Source organism: Rhipicephalus microplus, chromosome 8, assembly GCF_043290135.1.
Source record: "Rhipicephalus microplus isolate Deutch F79 chromosome 8, USDA_Rmic, whole genome shotgun sequence".
NCBI lineage: Eukaryota > Metazoa > Arthropoda > Arachnida > Ixodida > Ixodidae > Rhipicephalus > Rhipicephalus microplus.
In genome coordinates, this window is record NC_134707.1 from 126,113,995 (window position 1) to 126,138,102 (window position 24,108).

Consider the following 24,108-nt stretch of genomic DNA (forward strand, 5'->3'; position numbering starts at 1 on the left):
GTCTCCGTGGCGAAATTGGCTAACATGTTCGGCTGTTAACCGAAAAATCGGAGTTTCGAGCCCTCCCGAGAGTGGTTTGTCGCTTTTTTCTTTGCGCAGATGGCTTTGAAGATATGTTCTGATGGTGGTGAGAGTGGAGCACGATGTCTCCGTGGCGCAATTTGCTAGCGCGATTGGCTGTTAACCGAAAGGTTGGAGGTTCGAGCCCTCCCAGAAGTGGTGTGTTGCTTTTTTTCTTTGCACTGATAGCTTTGAAGATATGTTCTGATGGTGGTGAGAGTAGAGCACGACTGTCTCCGTGGAGCAGTTGGCTAGCACGATCGGCTGTTAACCGAAAGGTTGGAGGTTTGAGCGCTCGCAGGTGTTGTGTGTTGCTATTTTGTTTGCGCTGATAGTTTGAAGATATGTTCTGATGGTGGTGAGAGGGGAGCACGACTGTCTTCGTGGCGAAATTGGCTAGCAGGATGGGCTGTTAACCGAGAGGTTGAAGGTTTGAGCCCTCCCAGGAGTGGTGTGTTGCTTTTTTCTTTGCGCTGATAGCTTTGAAGATATGTTCTGATGGTGGTGAGAGTGGAGCACGACTGTCTCCGTGGCGCCAATGGCTAGCACGTTCGGATGTTAACCAAAAAATTGGAGGTTCGAGCCCTCCCGGGAGTGGTGTGTTCCTTTTTTCTTTGCGCTGATAGCTTTGAAGATATGTTCTGATGGTGATGAGAGTGGAGCACGACTGTTTCGTGGAGCAATTTGCTAGCGCGATGGGCTGTTAACTGAAAGGTTGGAGGTTGGAGCCCTCCCGGAAGTGGTGTGTTGCTTTTTTTCTTTGCACTGATAGCTTTGAAGATATGTTCTGATGGTGGTGAGAGTGGAGCACGACTGTCTCCGTGGCGCAGTTGGCTAGCGCGATCGGCTGTTAACCGAAAGGTTGGAGGTTCGACCCCTCCCGGGAGTGGTGTGTTGCTTTTTTTCTTTGCGCTGTTAGCTTTGAAGATATGTTCTGATGGTGGTGAGAGTGGAGCATGACTGTCTACGTGGCGCAATTGGCTAGCGCAATCGGCTGTTAACTGAAAGGTTGGAGGTTTGAGCCCTCCCGGGAGTGGTGTGTTGCATTTTCTTTGCAGTCATAACTTTAAAGATATGTTCTGATGGTGGTGAGAGTGGAGCAGGACTGTCTTCGTGGCGCAATTGGCTAGCGCGATCGGCTGTTAACCGAAAAGTTGGAGGTTCGAGCCCTCCCGGGAGTGGTGTGCTGCTCTTTTCTTTGCACTGATAGCTTTGAAGATATGTTCTGATGGTGGGGAGAGTGGAGCACGACTGTCTCCGTGGCGCAATTGGCTAGCACGATCGGCTGTTAACCGAAAGGTTGAAAGTTTGAGCCCTCCCAAGAGTGGTGTGTTGCTTTTTTCTTTGCGCTGATAGCTTTGAAGACATGTTCTGATGGTGGTGAGAGTGGAGCACGACTGTCCGCGTGGCGCCATTGGCTAGCACGTTCGGCTGTTAACCAAAACATTGGAGGTTTGAGCCCTCCCGGGAGTGGTGTGTCGCTTTTTTCTTTCCGCAGATAGCTTTGAAGATATGTACTGATGGTGGTGAGAGTGGAGCACGACTGTCTCCGTGGCGCAATTGGCTAGCGCGATCCGCTGTTAACCGAAAAGTTGGAGGTTTGAGCCCTCCAGGGAGTGGTGTGTTGCTTTTTTTTCTTTGGACTGATAGCTTTGAAGATATGTTCTGATGGTGGTGAGAGTGGAGAACGACTGTCTCCGTGGCGCAATTGGCTAGCGCGATCGGCTGTTAACCGAATGGTTGGAGGCTCGAGCCCTCCCGAGAGTGGTGTGTTGCTTTTTTCTTTGCGCTGACAGCTTTGAAGATATGTTCTGATGATGGCGAGAGTAGAGCACGACTGTCTCCGTGGCGCAATTGGCTAGCGCGATCGGCTGTTAACCAAAAGGTTGTAGGTTGTAGCCCTCTCGGGAGTGGTGTGTTGCATTTTCTTTGCGCTGATAGCTTTGAAGATATGTTCTGATGGTGGTGAGAGTGGAGGAGGACTGTCTCCGTGGCGCAATTGGCTAGCACGTTCGGCTGTTAACCGAAAATTGGAGGTTTGAGCCCTCCCAGGAGTGGTGTGTTGCTTTTTTCTTTGCGCTGATAGCTTTGAAGATATGTTCTGATGGTGGTGAGAGTGGAGCACGACTGTCTTCGTGGCGCCATTGGCTAGCACGTTCGGCTGTTAACCAAAAAATTGGAGGTTTGAGCCCTCCCGGGAGTGGTGTGTCGCTTTTTTCTTTGCGCAGATAGCTTTGAAGATTAGTTCTGGTGGTGGTGAGAGTGGAGCACGATGTCTCTGTGGCGCAATTTGCTAGCGCGATCGGCTGTTAACTGAAAGGTTGGAGGTTTGAGCCCTCCCGGGAGTGGTGTGTTGCTTTTTTTCTTTGCACTGATAGCTTTGAAGATATGTTCTGGTGGTGGTGAGAGTGGAGCACGATGTCTCTGTGGCGCAATTTGCTAGCGCGATCGGCTGTTAACTGAAAGGTTGGAGGTTTGAGCCCTCCCGGGAGTGGTGTGTTGCTTTTTTTCTTTGCACTGATAGCTCTGAAAAAATGTTCTGATGGTGGCGAGAGTAGAGCACGACTGTCTCCGTGGCGCAATTGGCTAGCGCGATCGGCTGTTAACCAAAAGGTTGTAGGTTGGAGCCCTCTCGGGAGTGTTGTGTTGCATTTTCTTTGCGCTGATAGCTTTGAAGATATGTTCTGATGGTGGTGAGAGTGGAGGAGGACTGTCTCCGTGGCGCAATTGGCTAGGACGTTCGGCTGTTAACCGAAAATTGGAGGTTTGAGCCCTCCCAGGAGTGGTGTGTTGCTTTTTTCTTTGCGCTGATAGCTTTGAAGATATGTTCTGATGGTGGTGAGAGTGGAGCACGACTGTCTCCGTGGCGCGATTCGCTAGCGCGATCGGCTGTTAACCGAAAATTTGGAGGTTCAAGCCCACCCGGTGGTGGTGCGGCGCTTTTTTTTCTTTGGGCTGATAGCCCTGAAGAAATGTTCTGACGGTGGTGAGTGTGGAGCACGACTGTCTCCGTGGCGAAATTGGCTAACATGTTCGGCTGTTAACCGAAAAATCGGAGTTTCGAGCCCTCCCGAGAGTGGTTTGTCGCTTTTTTCTTTGCGCAGAGGGCTTTGAAGATATGTTCTGATGGTGGTGAGAGTGGAGCACGATGTCTCCGTGGCGCAATTTGCTAGCGCGATTGGCTGTTAACCGAAAGGTTGGAGGTTCGAGCCCTCCCGGAAGTGGTGTGTTGCTTTTTTTCTTTGCACTGATAGCTTTGAAGATATGTTCTGATGGTGGTGAGAGTGAAGCACGACTGTCTCCGTGGCGCAGTTGGCTAGCGCGATCGGCTGTTAACCGAAAGGTTGGAGGTTTGAGCCCTCCCAGGAGTGGTGTGTTGCTTTTTTCTTTGCACTGATAGCTTTGAAGATATGTTCTGATGGTGGTGAGAGTGGAGCACGATTGTCTCCGTGGCTCAATTGGCTAGCACGATCGGCTGGTAACCGAAAGGTTGAAGGTTTGAGCGCTCGCAGGTGTTGTGTTTTGCTTTTTTGTTTGCGCTGATAGTTTGAAGATATGTTCTGATGGTGGTGAGAGGGGAGCACGACTGTCTTCGTGGCGAAATTGGCTAGCAGGATCGGCTGTTAACCGAAAGGTTGGAGGTTCGACCCCTCCCGGGAGTGGTGTGTTGCTTTTTTTCTTTGCGCTGTTAGCTTTGAAGATATGTTCTGATGGTGGTGAGAGTGGAGCATGACTGTCTACGTGGCGCAATTGGCTAGCGCAATCGGCTGTTAACTGAAAGGTTGGAGGTTTGAGCCCTCCCGGGAGTGGTGTGTTGCATTTTCTTTGCAGTCATAACTTTAAAGATATGTTCTGATGGTGGTGAGAGTGGAGCAGGACTGTCTTCGTGGCGCAATTGGCTAGCGCGATCGGCTGTTAACCGAAAAGTTGGAGGTTCGAGCCCTCCCGGGAGTGGTGTGCTGCTCTTTTCTTTGCACTGATAGCTTTGAAGATATGTTCTGATGGTGGGGAGAGTGGAGCACGACTGTCTCCGTGGCGCAATTGGCTAGCACGATCGGCTGTTAACCGAAAGGTTGAAAGTTTGAGCCCTCCCAAGAGTGGTGTGTTGCTTTTTTCTTTGCGCTGATAGCTTTGAAGACATGTTCTGATGGTGGTGAGAGTGGAGCACGACTGTCCGCGTGGCGCCATTGGCTAGCACGTTCGGCTGTTAACCAAAACATTGGAGGTTTGAGCCCTCCCGGGAGTGGTGTGTCGCTTTTTTCTTTCCGCAGATAGCTTTGAAGATATGTACTGATGGTGGTGAGAGTGGAGCACGACTGTCTCCGTGGCGCAATTGGCTAGCGCGATCCGCTGTTAACCGAAAAGTTGGAGGTTTGAGCCCTCCAGGGAGTGGTGTGTTGCTTTTTTTTCTTTGGACTGATAGCTTTGAAGATATGTTCTGATGGTGGTGAGAGTGGAGAACGACTGTCTCCGTGGCGCAATTGGCTAGCGCGATCGGCTGTTAACCGAATGGTTGGAGGCTCGAGCCCTCCCGAGAGTGGTGTGTTGCTTTTTTCTTTGCGCTGATAGCTTTGAAGATATGTTCTGATGATGGCGAGAGTAGAGCACGACTGTCTCCGTGGCGCAATTGGCTAGCGCGATCGGCTGTTAACCAAAAGGTTGTAGGTTGGAGCCCTCTCGGGAGTGGTGTGTTGCATTTTCTTTGCGCTGATAGCTTTGAAGATATGTTCTGATGGTGGTGAGAGTGGAGGAGGACTATCTCCGTGGCGCAATTGGCTAGCACGTTCGGCTGTTAACCGAAAATTGGAGGTTTGAGCCCTCCCAGGAGTGGTGTGTTGCTTTTTTCTTTGCGCTGATAGCTTTGAAGATATGTTCTGATGGTGGTGAGAGTGGAGCACGACTGTCTTCGTGGCGCCATTGGCTAGCACGTTCGGCTGTTAACCAAAAAATTGGAGGTTTGAGCCCTCCCGGGAGTGGTGTGTCGCTTTTTTCTTTGCGCAGATAGCTTTGAAGATTAGTTCTGGTGGTGGTGAGAGTGGAGCACGATGTCTCTGTGGCGCAATTTGCTAGCGCGATCGGCTGTTAACTGAAAGGTTGGAGGTTTGAGCCCTCCCGGGAGTGGTGTGTTGCTTTTTTTCTTTGCACTGATAGCTTTGAAGATATGTTCTGGTGGTGGTGAGAGTGGAGCACGATGTCTCTGTGGCGCAATTTGCTAGCGCGATCGGCTGTTAACTGAAAGGTTGGAGGTTTGAGCCCTCCCGGGAGTGGTGTGTTGCTTTTTTTCTTTGCACTGATAGCTCTGAAAAAATGTTCTGATGGTGGCGAGAGTAGAGCACGACTGTCTCCGTGGCGCAATTGGCTAGCGCGATCGGCTGTTAACCAAAACGTTGTAGGTTGGAGCCCTCTCGGGAGTGTTGTGTTGCATTTTCTTTGCGCTGATAGCTTTGAAGATATGTTCTGATGGTGGTGAGAGTGGAGGAGGACTGTCTCCGTGGCGCAATTGGCTAGGACGTTCGGCTGTTAACCGAAAATTGGAGGTTTGAGCCCTCCCAGGAGTGGTGTGTTGCTTTTTTCTTTGCGCTGATAGCTTTGAAGATATGTTCTGATGGTGGTGAGAGTGGAGCACGACTGTCTCCGTGGCGCGATTCGCTAGCGCGATCGGCTGTTAACCGAAAATTTGGAGGTTCAAGCCCACCCGGTGGTGGTGCGGCGCTTTTTTTTCTTTGGGCTGATAGCCCTGAAGAAATGTTCTGACGGTGGTGAGTGTGGAGCACGACTGTCTCCGTGGCGAAATTGGCTAACATGTTCGGCTGTTAACCGAAAAATCGGAGTTTCGAGCCCTCCCGAGAGTGGTTTGTCGCTTTTTTTTTGCGCAGAGGGCTTTGAAGATATGTTCTGATGGTGGTGAGAGTGGAGCACGATGTCTCCGTGGCGCAATTTGCTAGCGCGATTGGCTGTTAACCGAAAGGTTGGAGGTTCGAGCCCTCCCGGAAGTGGTGTGTTGCTTTTTTTCTTTGCACTGATAGCTTTGAAGATATGTTCTGATGGTGGTGAGAGTGAAGCACGACTGTCTCCGTGGCGCAGTTGGCTAGCGCGATCGGCTGTTAACCGAAAGGTTGGAGGTTTGAGCCCTCCCAGGAGTGGTGTGTTGCTTTTTTCTTTGCAATGATAGCTTTAAAGATATGTTCTGATGGTGGTGAGAGTGGAGGAGGACTGTCTCCGTGGCGCATTGGGCTAGCGCGATCTGTAGTTGACCGAAAGGTTGGAGGTTCGTGCCCACCCGGTGGTGGTGCGGCGCTTCTTTTTCCTTGGGCTGATAGCTCTGAAAAAATGTTCTGATGGTGGCGAGAGTAGAGCACGACTGTCTCCGTGGCGCAATTGGCTAGCGCGATCGGCTATTAACCAAAAGGTTGTAGGTTGGAGCCCTCTCGGGAGTGGTGTGTTGCATTTTCTTTGCGCTGATAGCTTTGAAGATATGTTCTGATGGTGGTGAGAGTGGAGCACGATTGTCTCCGTGGCTCAATTGGCTAGCACGATCGGCTGGTAACCGAAAGGTTGAAGGTTTGAGCGCTCGCAGGTGTTGTGTTTTGCTTTTTTGTTTGCGCTGATAGTTTGAAGATATGTTCTGATGGTGGTGAGAGGGGAGCACGACTGTCTTCGTGGCGAAATTGGCTAGCAGGATCGGCTGTTAACCGAAAGGTTGGAGGTTCGAGCCCTCCCGGAAGTGGTGTGTTGCTTTTTTTCTTTGCACTGATAGCTTTGAAGATATGTTCTGATGGTGGTGAGAGTGAAGCACGACTGTCTCCGTGGCGCAGTTGGCTAGCGCGATCGGCTGTTAACCGAAAGGTTGGAGGTTTGAGCCCTCCCAGGAGTGGTGTGTTGCTTTTTTCTTTGCACTGATAGCTTTGAAGATATGTTCTGAGGGTGGTGAGAGTGGAGCACGATTGTCTCCGTGGCTCAATTGGCTAGCACGATCGGCTGGTAACCGAAAGGTTGAAGGTTTGAGCGCTCGCAGGTGTTGTGTGTTGCTTTTTTGTTTGCGCTGATAGTTTGAAGATATGTTCTGATGGTGGTGAGAGGGGAGCACGACTGTCTTCGGGGCGAAATTGGCTAGCAGGATCGGCTGTTAACCGAAAGGTTGTAGGTTCGAGCCCTCCCGGGAGTGGTGTGTTGCTTTTTTCTTTGCGCTGATAGCTTTGAAGATATGTTCTGATTGTGGTGAGAGTGGAACACGATGTCTTTGTGGCGCAATTTGCTAGCGCGATCGGCTGTTAACTGAAAGGTTGGAGGTTTGAGCCCTCCCGGGAGTGGTGTGTTGCTTTTTTTCTTTGCGATGATAGCTTTAAAGATATGTTCTGATGGTGGTGAGAGTGGAGGAGGACTGTCTCCGTGGCGCAACGGGCTAGCGCGATCTGTAGTTGACCGAAAGGTTTCAGGTTCGTGCCCACCCGGTGGTGGTGCGGCGCTTCTTTTTCCTTGGGCTGATAGCTCTGAAAAAATGTTCTGATGGTGGTGAGAGTGGAGCACGACTGTCTCCGTGGCGCAATTGGCTAGCGCGATCGGCTGTTAACCGAAAGGTTGAAGGTTCGAGCCTTCCCGGGAGTTGTGTGTTGCTTTTTTCGTTGCGCTGATAGCTGTGAAGATATGTTCTGATGGTGGTGAGAGTGGAGCACGATGTCTCCGTGGCGCAATTTGCTAGCGCGATCGGCTGGTAACTGAAAGGTTGGAGGTTCGAGCCCTAACGGGAGTGGTGTGTTGCTTTTTTTCTTTGGGATGATAGCTTTGAAGATATGTTCTGACGGTGGTGAGAGTGGAGCACGACTGTCTCCGTGGCGCAATTGGCTAGAGCGATCGGCTGTTAACCGAAAGGTTGGAGGTTCGAGCCCTCCCGGGAGTGGTGTGTTGCTTTTGTCTTTGCGCTGTTAGCTTTGAAGATATGTTCTTATGGTGGTGAGAGTGGAGCACGACTGTCTCTGTGGCGCAATTGGCTAGCGCGATCGGCTGTTAACCGTAAGGTTGGAGGTTCGAGCCCTCCCGGGAGTGGTGTGTTGCTTTTTACTTTGCCCTGATAGCTTTGAAGATATGTTCTGATGGTGCTGAGAGTGGAGCACGACTGTCTCCGTGGCGCAATTGGCTAGCATGATCGGCTGTTAACTAAAAGGTTGAAGGTTAGAGCCCTCCCAAGAGTGGTGTTTGCGTTTTTCTTTGCGCTGATAGCTCTGAAGATATGTTCTGATGGTGGTGAGAGTGGAGCACGACTGTCTCCGTGGCGCCATTGGCTAGCACGTTCGGCTGTTAACCAAAAAATTGGAGGTTTGAGCCCTCCCTGGAGTGGTATGTCGCTTTTTTCTTTGCGCAGATAAGCTTTGAAGATTAGTTCTGGTGGTGGTGAGAGTGGAGCACGACTGTCTCCGTGGCGCTATTGGCTAGCGCGATCGGCTGTTAACCGAAAGGTTGGAGGTTCGAGCCCTCCCGGGAGTGGTGTGTTGCTTTTTTCTTTGCGCTGATAGCTTTGAAGATATTTTCTGATTGTGGTGAGAGTGGAGCACGATGTCTCTGTGGCGCAATTTGCTAGCGCGATCGGCTGTTAACCGAAAGGTTGGAGGTTCAAGCCCTCCCGGGAGTGGTGTGTTGCTTTTTTGCGCTTACAGCTTTGAAGATATGTTCTGATGGTGGTGAGAGTGGAGCACGACTGTCTCCGTGGCGCAATTGGCTAGCACGATCGGCTGTTAACCAAAAGGTTGAAGGTTTGAGCCCTCCCAGGAGTGGTGTTTGCGTTTTTCTTTGCGCTGATAGCTCTGAAGATATGTTCTGATGGTGGTGAGAGTGGAGCACGACTGTCTCCGTGGCACCATTGGCTAGCACGTTCGGCTGTTAACCAAAAAATTGGAGGTTTGAGCCCTCCCGGGAGTGGTGTGTCGCTTTTTTCTTTGCGCAGATAGCTTTGAAGATTAGTTCTGGTGGTGGTGAGAGTGGAGCACGACTGTCTCCGTGGCGCTATTGGCTAGCGCGATCGGCTGTTAACCGAAAGGTTGGAGGTTCGAGCCCTCCCGGGAGTGGTGTGTTGCTTTTTTCTTTGCGCTGATAGCTTTGAAGATATGTTCTGATTGTGGTGAGAGTGGAGCACGATGTCTCTGTGGCGCAATTTGCTAGCGCGATCGGCTGTTAACTGAAAGGTTGGAGGTTTGAGCCCTCCCGGGAGTGGTGTGTTGCTTTTTTTCTTTGCGATGATAGCTTTAAAGATATGTTCTGATGGTGGTGAGAGTGGAGGAGGACTGTCTCCGTGGCGCATTGGGCTAGCGCGATCTGTAGTTGACCGAAAGGTTGGAGGTTCGTGCCCACCCGGTGGTGGTGCGGCGCTTCTTTTTCCTTGGGCTGATAGCTCTGAAAAAATGTTCTGATGGTGGCGAGAGTAGAGCACGACTGTCTCCGTGGCGCAATTGGCTAGCGCGATCGGCTGTTAACCAAAAGGTTGTAGGTTGGAGCCCTCTCGGGAGTGGTGTGTTGCATTTTCTTTGCGCTGATAGCTTTGAAGATATGTTCTGATGGTGGTGAGAGTGGAGGAGGACTGTCTCCGTGGCGCAATTGGCTAGCACGTTCGGCTGTTAACCGAAAATTGGAGGTTTGAGCCCTCCCAGGAGTGGTGTGTTGCTTTTTTCTTTGCGCTGATAGCTTTGAAGATATGTTATGATGGTGGTGAGAGTGGAGCACGACTGTCTCCGTGGCGCGATTCGCTAGCGCGATCGGCTGTTAACCGAAAATTTGGAGGTTCGAGAACACCCGGTGGTGGTGCGGCGCTTTTTTTTCTTTGGGCTGATAGCCCTGAAGAAATGTTCTGACGGTGGTGAGTGTGGAGCACGACTGTCTCCGTGGCGAATTTGGCTAACATGTTCGGCTGTTAACCGAAAAATCGGAGTTTCGAGCCCTCCCGAGAGTGGTTTGTCGCTTTTTTCTTTGCGCAGATGGCTTTGAAGATATGTTCTGATGGTGGTGAGAGTGGAGCACGATGTCTCCGTGGCGCAATTTGCTAGCGCGATTGGCTGTTAACCGAAAGGTTGGAGGTTCGAGCCCTCCCAGAAGTGGTGTGTTGCTTTTTTTCTTTGCACTGATAGCTTTGAAGATATGTTCTGATGGTGGTGAGAGTAGAGCACGACTGTCTCCGTGGCGCAGTTGGCTAGCACGATCGGCTGTTAACCGAAAGTTTGTAGGTTTGAGCGCTCGCAGGTGTTGTGTGTTGCTATTTTGTTTGCGCTGATAGTTTGAAGATATGTTCTGATGGTGGTGAGAGGGGAGCACGACTGTCTTCGTGGCGAAATTGGCTAGCAGGATGGGCTGTTAACCGAGAGGTTGAAGGTTTGAGCCCTCCCAGGAGTGGTGTGTTGCTTTTTTCGTTGCGCTGATAGCTGTGAAGATATGTTCTGATGGTGGTGAGAGTGGAGCACGATGTCTCCGTGGCGCAATTTGCTAGCGCGATCGGCTGGTAACTGAAAGGTTGGAGGTTCGAGCCCTAACGGGAGTGGTGTGTTGCTTTTTTTCTTTGGGATGATAGCTTTGAAGATATGTTCTGACGGTGGTGAGAGTGGAGCACGACTGTCTCCGTGGCGCAATTGGCTAGAGCGATCGGCTGTTAACCGAAAGGTTGGAGGTTTGAGCCCTCCCGGGAGTGGTGTGTTGCTTTTGTCTTTGCGCTGTTAGCTTTGAAGATATGTTCTTATGGTGGTGAGAGTGGAGCACGACTGTCTCTGTGGCGCAATTGGCTAGCGCGATCGGCTGTTAACCGTAAGGTTGGAGGTTCGAGCCCTCCCGGGAGTGGTGTGTTGCTTTTTACTTTGCACTGATAGCTTTGAAGATATGTTTTGATGGTGCTGAGAGTGGAGCACGACTGTCTCCGTGGCGCAATTGGCTAGCACGATCGGCTGTTAACTAAAAGGTTGAAGGTTTGAGCCCTCCCAAGAGTGGTGTTTGCGTTTTTCTTTGCGCTGATAGCTCTGAAGATATGTTCTGATGGTGGTGAGAGTGGAGCACGACTGTCTCCGTGGCGCCATTGGCTAGCACGTTCGGCTGTTAACCAAAAAATTGGAGGTTTGAGCCCTCCCTGGAGTGGTATGTCGCTTTTTTCTTTGCGCAGATAAGCTTTGAAGATTAGTTCTGGTGGTGGTGAGAGTGGAGCACGACTGTCTCCGTGGCGCTATTGGCTAGCGCGATCGGCTGTTAACCGAAAGGTTGGAGGTTCGAGCCCTCCCGGGAGTGGTGTGTTGCTTTTTTCTTTGCGCTGATAGCTTTGAAGATATTTTCTGATTGTGGTGAGAGTGGAGCACGATGTCTCTGTCGCGCAATTTGCTAGCGCGATCGGCTGTTAACCGAAAGGTTGGAGGTTCAAGCCCTCCCGGGAGTGGTGTGTTGCTTTTTTGCGCTTACAGCTTTGAAGATATGTTCTGATGGTGGTGAGAGTGGAGCACGACTGTCTCCGTGGCGCAATTGGCTAGCACGATCGGCTGTTAACCAAAAGGTTGAAGGTTTGAGCCCTCCCAGGAGTGGTGTTTGCGTTTTTCTTTGCGCTGATAGCTCTGAAGATATGTTCTGATGGTGGTGAGAGTGGAGCACGACTGTCTCCGTGGCACCATTGGCTAGCACGTTCGGCTGTTAACCAAAAAATTGGAGGTTTGAGCCCTCCCGGGAGTGGTGTGTCGCTTTTTTCTTTGCGCAGATAGCTTTGAAGATTAGTTCTGGTGGTGGTGAGAGTGGAGCACGACTGTCTCCGTGGCGCTATTGGCTAGCGCGATCGGCTGTTAACCGAAAGGTTGGAGGTTCGAGCCCTCCCGGGAGTGGTGTGTTGCTTTTTTCTTTGCGCTGATAGCTTTGAAGATATGTTCTGATTGTGGTGAGAGTGGAGCACGATGTCTCTGTGGCGCAATTTGCTAGCGCGATCGGCTGTTAACTGAAAGGTTGGAGGTTTGAGCCCTCCCGGGAGTGGTGTGTTGCTTTTTTTCTTTGCGATGATAGCTTTAAAGATATGTTCTGATGGTGGTGAGAGTGGAGGAGGACTGTCTCCGTGGCGCATTGGGCTAGCGCGATCTGTAGTTGACCGAAAGGTTGGAGGTTCGTGCCCACCCGGTGGTGGTGCGGCGCTTCTTTTTCCTTGGGCTGATAGCTCTGAAAAAATGTTCTGATGGTGGCGAGAGTAGAGCACGACTGTCTCCGTGGCGCAATTGGCTAGCGCGATCGGCTGTTAACCAAAAGGTTGTAGGTTGGAGCCCTCTCGGGAGTGGTGTGTTGCATTTTCTTTGCGCTGATAGCTTTGAAGATATGTTCTGATGGTGGTGAGAGTGGAGGAGGACTGTCTCCGTGGCGCAATTGGCTAGCACGTTCGGCTGTTAACCGAAAATTGGAGGTTTGAGCCCTCCCAGGAGTGGTGTGTTGCTTTTTTCTTTGCGCTGATAGCTTTGAAGATATGTTCTGATGGTGGTGAGAGTGGAGCACGACTGTCTCCGTGGCGCGATTCGCTAGCGCGATCGGCTGTTAACCGAAAATTTGGAGGTTCGAGAACACCCGGTGGTGGTGCGGCGCTTTTTTTTCTTTGGGCTGATAGCCCTGAAGAAATGTTCTGACGGCGGTGAGTGTGGAGCACGACTGTCTCCGTGGCGAATTTGACTAACATGTTCGGCTGTTAACCGAAAAATCGGAGTTTCGAGCCCTCCCGAGAGTGGTTTGTCGCTTTTTTCTTTGCGCAGATGGCTTTGAAGATATGTTCTGATGGTGGTGAGAGTGGAGCACGATGTCTCCGTGGCGCAATTTGCTAGCGCGATTGGCTGTTAACCGAAAGGTTGGAGGTTCGAGCCCTCCCAGAAGTGGTGTGTTGCTTTTTTTCTTTGCACTGATAGCTTTGAAGATATGTTCTGATGGTGGTGAGAGTAGAGCACGACTGTCTCCGTGGCGCAGTTGGCTAGCACGATCGGCTGTTAACCGAAAGTTTGGAGGTTTGAGCGCTCGCAGGTGTTGTGTGTTGCTATTTTGTTTGCGCTGATAGTTTGAAGATATGTTCTGATGGTGGTGAGAGGGGAGCACGACTGTCTTCGTGGCGAAATTGGCTAGCAGGATGGGCTGTTAACCGAGAGGTTGAAGGTTTGAGCCCTCCCAGGAGTGGTGTGTTGCTTTTTTCTTTGCGCTGATAGCTTTGAAGATATGTTCTGATGGTGGTGAGAGTGGAGCACGACTGTATCCGTGGCGCCAATGGCTAGCACGTTCGGATGTTAACCAAAAAATTGGAGGTTCGAGCCCTCCCGGGAGTGGTGTGTTCCTTTTTTCTTTGCGCTAATAGCTTTGAAGATATGTTCTTATGGTGGTGAGAGTGGAGCACGACTGTCTCTGTGGCGCAATTGGCTAGCGCGATCGGCTGTTAACCGTAAGGTTGGAGGTTTGAGCCCTCCCAAGAGTGGTGTTTGCGTTTTTCTTTGCGCTGATAGCTCTGAAGATATGTTCTGATGGTGGTGAGAGTGGAGCACGACTGTCTCCGTGGCGCCATTGGCTAGCACGTTCGGCTGTTAACCAAAAAATTGGAGGTTTGAGCCCTCCCTGGAGTGGTATGTCGCTTTTTTCTTTGCGCAGATAAGCTTTGAAGATTAGTTCTGGTGGTGGTGAGAGTGGAGCACGACTGTCTCCGTGGCGCTATTGGCTAGCGCGATCGGCTGTTAACCGAAAGGTTGGAGGTTCGAGCCCTCCCGGGAGTGGTGTGTTGCTTTTTTCTTTGCGCTGATAGCTTTGAAGATATGTTCTGATTGTGGTGAGAGTGGAGCACGATGTCTCTGTGGCGCAATTTGCTAGCGCGATCGGCTGTTAACCGAAAGGTTGGAGGTTCAAGCCCTCCCGGGAGTGGTGTGTTGCTTTTTTGCGCTTACAGCTTTGAAGATATGTTCTGATGGTGGTGAGAGTGGAGCACGACTGTCTCCGTGGCGCAATTGGCTAGCACGATCGGCTGTTAACCAAAAAATTGGAGGTTTGAGCCCTCCCTGGAGTGGTATATCGCTTTTTTCTTTGCGCAGATAAGCTTTGAAGATTAGTTCTGGTGGTGGTGAGAGTGGAGCACGACTGTCTCCGTGGCGCCAATGGCTAGCACGTTCGGATGTTAACCAAAAAATTGGAGGTTCGAGCCCTCCCGGGAGTGGTGTGTTCCTTTTTTCTTTGCGCTGATAGCTTTGAAGATATGTTCTGATGGTGATGAGAGTGGAGCACGACTGTTTCGTGGAGCAATTTGCTAGCGCGATGGGCTGTTAACTGAAAGGTTGGAGGTTGGAGCCCTCCCGGGAGTGATGTGTTGCTTTTTTCTTTGCAATGATAACTTTAATGATATGTTCTGATGGTGGTGAGAGTGGAGCAGGACTGCCTTCGTGGCGCAATTGGCTAGCGCGATCGGCTGTTAACCGAAAAGTTGGAGGTTCGAGCCCTCCCGGGAGTGGTGTGCTGCTCTTTTCTTTGCACTCATAGCTTTGAAGATATGTTCTGATGGTGGGGAGAGTGGAGCACGACTGTCTCCGTGGCGCAATTGGCTAGCACGATCGGCTGTTAACCGAAAGATTGAAAGTTTGAGCCCTCCCAAGAGTGGTGTGTTGCTTTTTTCTTTGCGCTGATAGCTTTGAAGATATGTTCTGATGGTGGTGAGAGTGGAGCACGACTGTCCGCGTGGCGCCATTGGCTAGCACGTTCGGCTGTTAACCAAAACATTGGAGGTTTGAGCCCTCCCGGGAGTGGTGTGTCGCTTTTTTCTTTCCGCAGATAGCTTTGAAGATATGTACTGATGGTGGTGAGAGTGGAGCACGACTGTCTCCGTGGCGCAATTGGCTAGCGCGATCCGCTGTTAACCGAAAAGTTGGAGGTTTGAGCCCTCCAGGGAGTGGTGTGTTGCTTTTTTTTCTTTGGACTGATAGCTTTGAAGATATGTTCTGATGGTGGTGAGAGTGGAGAACGACTGTCTCCGTGGTGCAATAGGCTAGCGCGATCGGCTGTTAACCGAATGGTTGTAGGTTGGAGCCCTCTCGGGAGTGGTGTGTTGCATTTTCTTTGCGCTGATAGCTTTGAAGATATGTTCTGATGGTGGTGAGAGTGGAGGAGGACTGTCTCCGTGGCGCAATTGGCTAGCACGTTCGGCTGTTAACCGAAAATTGGAGGTTTGAGCCCTCCCAGGAGTGGTGTGTTGCTTTTTTCTTTTCGCTGATAGCTTTGAAGATATGTTCTGATGGTGGTGAGAGTGGAGCACGACTGTCTTCTCCGTGGCGCGATTCGCTAGCGCGATCGGCTGTTAACCGAAAATTTGGAGGTTCGAGAACACCCGGTGGTGGTGCGGCGCTTTTTTTTCTTTGGGCTGATAGCCCTGAAGAAATGTTCTGACGGTGGTGAGTGTGGAGCATGACTGTCTCCGTGGCAAAATTGGCTAACATGTTCGGCTGTTAACCGAAAAATCGGAGTTTCAAGCCCTCCCGAGAGTGGTTTGTCGCTTTTTTCTTTGCGCAGATGGCTTTGAAGATATGTTCTGATGGTGGTGAGAGTGGAGCACGATGTCTCCGTGGCGCAATTTGCTAGCGCGATTGGCTGTTAACCGAAAGGTTGGAGGTTCGAGCCCTCCCAGAAGTGGTGTGTTGCTTTTTTTCTTTGCACTGATAGCTTTGAAGATATGTTCTGATGGTGGTGAGAGTAGAGCACGACTGTCTCCGTGGCGCAGTTGGCTAGCGCGATCGGCTGTTAACCGAAAGGTTGGAGGTTTGAGTGCTCGCAGGTGTTGTGTGTTGCTATTTTGTTTGCGCTGATAGCTTTGAAGATATGTTCTGATGGTGGTGAGAGTGGAGCACGACTGTCTCCGTGGCGCCAATGGCTAGCACGTTCGGATGTTAACCAAAAAATTGGAGGTTCGAGCCCTCCCGGGAGTGGTGTGTTCCTTTTTTCTTTGCGCTGATAGCTTTGAAGATATGTTCTGATGGTGATGAGAGTGGAGCACGACTGTTTCGTGGAGCAATTTGCTAGCGCGATCCGCTGTTAACCGAAAAGTTGGAGGTTTGAGCCCTCCAGGGAGTGGTGTGTTGCTTTTTTTTCTTTGGACTGATAGCTTTGAAGATATGTTCTGATGGTGGTGAGAGTGGAGAACGACTGTCTCCGTGGCGCAATTGGCTAGCGCGATCGGCTGTTAACCGAATGGTTGGAGGCTCGAGCCCTCCCGAGAGTGGTGTGTTGCTTTTTTCTTTGCGCTGATAGCTTTGAAGATATGTTCTGATGATGGTGAGAGTGGAGCACGACTGTCTCCGTGGCGCAATTGGCTAGCGCGATCCGCTGTTAACCGAAAAGTTGGAGGTTTGAGCCCTCCAGGGAGTGGTGTGTTGCTTTTTTTTCTTTGGACTGATAGCTTTGAAGATATGTTCTGATGGTGGTGAGAGTGGAGAATGACTGTCTCCGTGGCGCAATTGGCTAGCGCGATCGGCTGTTAACCGAATGGTTGGAGGCTCGAGCCCTCCCGAGAGTGGTGTGTTGCTTTTTTCTTTGCGCTGATAGCTTTGAAGATATGTTCTGATGATGGTGAGAGTGGAGCACGACTGTCTCCGTGGCGCAATCGGCTAGCGCGGTCGGCTGTTAACCGAAAGGTTGGAGGTTCGAGCTCTCCTGGAAGTGGTGTGTTGCTTTTTTCTTTGCGCTGATAGCTTTGAAGATATGTTCTCATGATGGTGAGAGTGGAGCACGACTGTCTCCGTGGCCCAATTGGCTAGCGCGGTCGGCTGTTAACCGAAAGTTTGGAGGTTCGAGCCCACCAGGTGGTGGTGCGGCGCGTTTTTTTTCTTTGCGCAGATAGCTTCGAAGATATTTACTGATGGTGGTGAGAGTGGAGCACGACTGTCTCCGTGGCGCAATTGGCTAGCGCGATCGGCTGATAACCGAAAGGTTGGAGGTTCGAGCCCACCCGGTGGTGGTGCAGCGCTTTTTTTGCGCAGATAGCTTTGAAGATATGTTCTGATAGTGGTGAGAGTGGAGCACGACTGTCTCCGTGGCGCAATTGGCTAGCGCGATCGGCTGTTAACCGAAAGTTTCGAGGTTCGAGCCCCCCGGGAGTGGTGTGTTGCTTTTTTCTTTGCGCTGATAGCTTTGAAGATATGTTCTGATGGTGGTGATACTGGAGCACGACTGTCTCCGGGGCGCTATTGGCTAGCGCGATTGGCTGTTAACCGAAAGGCTGGAGGTTCGAGCCCACCGGTGGTGGTGCGGCGCTTTTTTTTCTTTGGGCTGATAGCTCTGAAGAATTGTTCTGACGTTGGTGAGAGAGGAGCACGACTGTCTCCGTGGCGCAATTGGCTAGCACGATCGGCTATTAACCGAAAGGTTGAAGGTTCGAGCTCTCCCGGGAGTTGTGTGTTGCTTTTTTCGTTGCGCTGATAGCTTTGAAGATATGTTCTGATGATGGTGAGAGTGGAGCACGATGTCTCCGTGGCGCAATTTGCTAGAGCGATCGGCTGTTAACTGAAAGGTTGGAGGTTCGAGCCCTCCCGGGAGTGGTGTGTTGCTTTTTTTTGGCTGATAGCTTTGAAGATATGTTCTGATGGTGGTGAGAGTGGAGGAGGACTGTCTCCGTGGCGAAATTGGCTAGCGCGATCTGCTGTTGTCCGAAAGGTAGGAGGTTCGAGCCCACGCGGTGGTGGTGCGGCGCTTCTTTTTCTTTGGGCTGATAGCTCTGAAGAAATGTTCTGACGGTGGTGAGAGTGGAGCACGACTGTCTCCTTGGCGCAATTGGCTCGCGCGATTTGCTGTTAACCGAAAAGTTGGAGGTTCGAGCCCTCCCGGGAGTGGTGTGTCTTTTTTTCTGTGCGCTATTAGCTTTGAAGATATGTTCTGATGGTGGTGAGAGTGGAACACGACTGTCTCTGTGGCGCAATTGGCTAGCGCGATCGGCTGCTAACCGAAAGGTTGGAGGTTCAAGCCCTCCCGGGAGTGGTGTGTTGCTTCTTACTTTGCACTTATAGCTTTGAAGATATGTTCTGATGGTGCTGAGAGTGGAGCACGACTGTCTCCGTGGCACAATTGGCTAGCACGATCGGCTGTTAACCAAAAGACTGAAGGTTTGAGCCCTCCCAGGAGTGGTGTTTGCTTTTTTCTTTGCGCTGATAGCTCTGAAGATATGTTCTGATGGTGGTGAGAGTGGAGCACGACTGTCTCCGTGGCGCCATTGGCTAGCACGTTCGGCTGTTAACCAAAAAATTGGAGGTTTGAGCCCTCCCGGGAGTAGTGTGTCGCTTTTTTCTTTGCGCAGATAGCTTTGAATATATGTTCTGGTGGTGGTGAGAGTGGAGCACGACTGTCTCCGTGGCGCTATTGGCTAGCGCGATCGGCTGTTAACCGAAAGGTTGGAGGTTAGAGCCCTCCCGGGAGCGGTGTGTTGCTTTTTTCTTTGCGCTGATAGCTTTGAAAACATGTTCTGATGGTGGTGAGAGTGGAGCACGACTGTCTCCGTGGCGCCATTGGCTAGCACGTTCGGCTGTTACCAAAAAAATTGGAGGTTCGAGCCCTTCCAGGAGTGGTGTGTTGCTTTTTTCTTTGCGCTGATAGCTTTGAAGATATGTTCTGATGGTGGTGAGAGTGGAGAACGACTGTCTCCGTGGCGCAATTGGTTAGCGCGATCGGCTGTTAACCGAAAGGTTGGAGGTTCGAGCCCTCCCGGGAGTGGTGTGTTGCTTTTTTCTTTGCACTGATAGCTTTGAAGATATGTTCTGATGGTGGTGAGAGTGGAGCACGACTGTCTCCGTGGTGCAATTGGCTAGCGCGATCGGCTGTTAACCGAAAGGTTGGAGGTTTGAGCCCTCCCAGGAGTGGTGTGTTGCTTTTTTCTTTGCACTGATAGCTTTGAAGATATGTTCTGATGGTGGTGAGAGTGGAGCACGACTGTCTCCGTGGTGCAATTGGCTAGCGCGATCGGCTGTTAACCGACAGGTTGGAGGTTCGAGCCCACCCGGGAGTGGTGTGCTGCTCTTTTCTTTGCGCTGATAGTTTGAAGATATGTTCTGATGGTGGTGAGAGGGGAGCCCGACTGTCTTCGTGGCGAAATTGGCTAACAGGATGGGCTGTTAACCGAGAGGTTGAAGGTTTGAGCCCTCCCAGGAGTGGTGTGTTCCTTTTTTCTTTGCGCTGATAGCTTTGAAGATATGTTCTGATGGTGGTGCGAGTGGAGCACGACTGTCTCCGTGGCGCCAATGGCTAGCACGTTCGGATGTTAACCTAAAAATTGGAGGTTCGAGCCCTCCCGGGAGTGGTGTGTTCCTTTTTTCTTTGCGCTGATAGCTTTGAAGATATGTTCTGATGGTGGTGAGAGTGGAGCACGACTGTTTCGTGGAGCAATTTGCTAGCGCGATGGGCTGTTAACTGAAAGGTTGGAGGTTGGAGCCCTCCCGGGAGTGGTGTGTTGCTTTTTTTCTTTGCACTGATAGCTTTGAAGATATGTTCTGATGGTGGTGAGAGTGGAGCACGACTGTCTCCTCGGCGCAGTTGGCTAGCGCGATCGGCTGTTAACCGAAAGGTTGGAGGTTCGACCCCTCCAGGGAGTGGTGTGTTCTTTTTTTCTTTGCGCTGTTAGCTTTGAAGATATGTTCTGATGGTGGTGAGAGTGGAGCACGACTGTCTACGTGGCGCAATTGGCTAGCACAATCGGCTGTTAACTGAAAGGTTGGAGGTTTGAGCCCTCCCGGGAGTGGTGTGCTGCTCTTTTCTTTGCACTGATAGCTTTGAAGATATGTTCTGATGGTGGTGAGAGTGGAGCACGACTGTCTCCGTGGCGCAATTGGCTAGCACGATTGGCTGTTAACCGAAAGGTTGAAGGTTTGAGCCCTCCCAATAGTGGTGTGTTGCTTTTTTCTTTGCGCTGATAGCTTTGAAGATATGTTCTGATGGTGGTGAGAGTGGAGCACGACTGTCCGCGTGGCGCCATTGGCTAGCACGTTCGGCTGTTAACCAAAACATTGGAGGTTTGAGCCCTCCCGGGAGTGGTGTGTCGCTTTTTTCTTTCCGCAGATAGCTTTGAAGATATGTTCTGATGGTGGTGAGAGTGGAGCACGATGTCTCTGTTGCGCAATGTGCTAGCGCGATCGGCTGTTAACCGAATGGTTTGAGGATCGAGCCCTCCCGGGAGTGGTGTGCTGCTCTTTTCTTTGCACTGATAGCTTTGAAGATATGCTCTGATGGTGGTGAGAGTGGAGCACGACTGTCTCCGTGGCGCAATTGGCTAGCACGATCGGCTGTTAACCGAGAGGTTGAAGGTTCGAGCCCACCGGTGGTGGTGCGGCGCTTTTTTTTCTTTGGGCTGATAGCTCTGAAGAATTGTTCTGACGTTGGTGAGAGAGGAGCACGACTGTCTCCGTGGCGCAATTGGCTAGCACGATCGGCTGTTAACCGAAAGGTTGAAGGTTCGAGCTCTCCCGGGAGTTGTGTGTTGCTTTTTTCGTTGCGCTGATAGCTTTGAAGATATGTTCTGATGATGGTGAGAGTGGAGCACGATGTTTCCGTGGCGCAATTTGCTAGAGCGATCGGCTGTTAACTGAAAGGTTGGAGGTTCGAGCCCTCCCGGGAGTGGTGTGTTGCTTTTTTTTCTTTGGGCTGATAGCTTTGAAGATATGTTCTGATGGTGGTGAGAGTGGAGGAGGACTGTCTCCGTGGCGCAATTGGCTAGCACGATCGGCTGTTAACCAAAAGGTTGTAGGTTTGAGCCCTCCCAGGAGTGGTGTTTGCTTTTTTCTTTGCGCTGATAGCTCTGAAGATATGTTCTGATGGTGGTGAGAGTGGAGCACGACTGTCTCCGTGGCGCCATTGGCTAGCACGTTCGGCTGTTAACAAAAAAATTGGAGGTTTGAGCCCTCCCGGGAGTAGTGTGTCGCTTTTTTCTTTGCGCAGATAGCTTTGAATATATGTTCTGGTGGTGGTGAGAGTGGAGCACGACTGTCTCCGTGGCGCTATTGGCTAGCGCGATCGGCTGTTAACCGAAAGGTTGGAGGTTAGAGCCCTCCCGGGAGCTGTGTGTTGCTTTTTTCTTTGCGCTGATGGCTTTGAAGATATGTTCTGATGGTGGTGAGAGTGGAGCACGACTGTCTCCGTGGCGCAATTGGCTAGCGCGATCCGCTGTTAACCGAAAAGTTGGAGGTTCGAGCCCTCCAGGGAGTGGTGTGTTGCTTTTTTTTCTTTGGGCTGATAGCTTTGAAGATATGTTCTGATGGTGGTGAGAGTGGAGAACGACTGTTTCCGTGGCGCAATTGGTTAGCGCGATCGGCTGTCAACCGAAAGGTTGGAGGCTCGAATCCTCCCGAGAGTGGTGTGTTGCTTTTTTCTTTGCGCTGATAGCTTTGAAGATATGTTCTGATGATGGTGAGAGTGGAGCACGACTGTCTCCGTGGCGCAATCGGCTAGCGCGGTCGGCTGTTAACCAAAAGGTTGGAGGTTCGAGCTCTCCCGGAAGTGGTGTGTTGCATTTTCTTTGCGCTGATAGCTTTGAAGATATGTTCTGATGATGGTGACAGTGGAGCACGACTGTCTCCGTGGCGCAATTGGCTAGCGCGGTCGGCTGTTAACCGAAAGGTTGGAGGCTCGAGCCCACCAGGTAGTGGTGCGGCGCGTTTTTTTCTTTGCGCAGATAGCTTCGAAGATATGTACTGATGTTGGTCAGACTGGAGCACGACTGTCTCCGTGGCGCAATTGGCTAGCGCGATCGGCTGACTACCGAAAGGTTGGAGGTTCGAGCCATCCGGTGGTGGTGCAGCGCTTTTTTTTGCGCAGATAGCTTTGAAGATATGTACTGATGGTGGTGAGAGTGGAGCACGACTGTCTCCGTGGCGCAATTGGCTAGCGCGATCCGCTGTTAACCGAAATATTGGAGGTTCGAGCCCACCCGGGAGTGGTGTGTTGCTTTTTTCTTTGCGCTGATAGCTTTGAAGATATGTTCTGATGGTGGTGAGAGTGGAGCACGACTGTCTCCGTGGCGCAATTTGCAAGCGCGATCGGCTGTTAACCGAAAGTGTTGAGGTTCGAGCCCCCCCGGGAGTGGTGTGTTGCTTTTTTCTTTGCGCTGATAGCTTTCAAGATATGTTCTGATGGTGGTGAGACTGGAGCACGACTGTCTCCATCGCGCTATTGGCTAGCGCGATTGGCTGTTAACCGAAAGGCTGGAGGTTCGAGCCCACCGGTGGTGGTGCGGCGCTTTTTTTTCTTTGGGCTGATAGCTCTGAAGAATTGTTCTGACGTTGGTGAGAGAGGAGCACGACTGTCTCCGTGGCACAATTGGCTAGCACGATCGGCTATTAACTGAAAGGTTGAAGGTTCGAGCTCTCCCGGGAGTTGTGTGTTGCTTTTTTCGTTGCGCTGATAGCTTTGAAGATATGTTCTGATGATGGTGAGAGTGGAGCACGATGTCTCCGTGGCGCAATTTGCTAGAGCGATCGGCTGTTAACTGAAAGGTTGGAGGTTCGAGCCCTCCCGGGAGTGGTGTGTTGGTTTTCTTTCTTCGGGCTGATAGCTTTGAAGATATGTTCTGATAGTGGTGAGAGTGGAGGAGGACTGTCTCCGTGGCGCAATTGGCTAGCGCGATCTGCTGTTGACCAAAAGGTAGGAGGTTCGAGCCCACCCGGTGGTGGTGCGGCGCTTCTTTTTCTTTGGGCTGATAGCTCTGAAGAAATGTTCTGACGGTGGTGAGAGTGGAGCACGACTGTCTCCTTGGCGCAATTGGCTAGCGCGATTGGCTGTTAACCGAAAGGTTGGAGGTTCGAGCCCTCCCGGGAGTGGTGTGTTGCTTTTTTTCTGTGCGCTGTTAGCTTTGAAGATATGTTCTGATGGTGGTGAGAGTGGAGCACGACTGTCTCCGTGGCGCAATTGGCTAGCGCGATCGGCTGCTAACCGAAATGTTGGAGGTTCGAGCCCTCCCGGGAGTGGTGTGTTGCTTTTTACTTTGCACTGATAGCTTTGAAGATATGTTCTGATGGTGCTGAGAGTGGAGCACGACTGTCTCCGTGGCGCAATTGGCTAGCACGATCGGCTGTTAACCAAAAGGTTGAAGGTTTGAGCCCTCCCAGGAGTGGTGTTTGCTTTTTTCTTTGCGCTGATAGCTCTGAAGATATGTTCTGATGGTTGTGAGAGTGGAGCACGACTGTCTCCGTGGCGCCATTGGCTAGCACGTTCGGCTGTTAACCGAAAAATTGGAGGTTTGAGCCCTCCCGGGAGTGGTGTGTCGCTTTTTTCTTTGCGCTGATAGCTCTGAAGATATGTTCTGATGGTGGTGAGAGTGGAGCACGATGTCTCTGTGGCGCAATTTGCTAGCGCGATCGGCTGTTAACCAAAAGGTTGGATGTTCGAGACCTCCCGGGAGTGGTGTGTTGCTTTTTTGCGCTGACAGCTTTGAAGATATGTTCTGATGGTGGTGAGAGTGGAGCACGACTGTCTCCGTGGCGCAATTTGCAAGCGCGATCGGCTGTTAACCGAAAGTTTGGAGCTTCGAGCCCCCCTGGGAGTGGTGTGTTGCTTTTTTCTTTGCGCTGATAGCTTTGAAGATATGTTCTGATGGTGGTGAGACTGGAGCACGACTGTCTCCGTGGTGCAGTTGGCTAGCGCGATCGGATGTTAACCGAAAGGTTGGAGGTTTGAGCCCTCCCGGGAGTGGTCTGTCGCTTTTTTCTTTGCGCAGATAGATTTGAATATATATTCTGGTGGTGGTGAGAGTGGAGCACGACTGTCTCCGTGGCGCTATTGGCTAGCGCAATCGGCTGTTAACAGAAAGGTTGGAGGTTAGAGCCCTCCCGGGAGCGGTGTGTTGCTTTTTTCTTTGCGCTGATAGCTTTGAAGATATGTTCTGATGGTGGTGAGAGTGGAGCACGATGTCTCTGTGGCGCAATTTGCTAGCGCGATCGGCTGTTAACCGAAAGGTTGGAGGTTCGAGCCCTCCCGGGAGTGGTGTGTTGCTTTTTTGCGCTGACAGCTTTGAAGATATGTTCTGATGGTTGTGGGAGTGGAGCACAATGTCTCCGTGGCGCAATTTGCTAGCGCAATTGGCTGTTA

General features: G+C 51.3%; 1 non-coding gene across 1 annotated transcript; it reads left to right on the top strand.

Moving 5' to 3' along the window:
* The first annotated feature begins 18,673 nt into the window (after window positions 1-18,673).
* Window positions 18,674-18,750, top strand: TRNAN-GUU (transfer RNA asparagine (anticodon GUU)). Its single transcript has one exon. It is a non-coding gene; the product is annotated as a tRNA-Asn (tRNA).
* The last annotated feature ends 5,358 nt before the right edge of the window (window positions 18,751-24,108 follow it).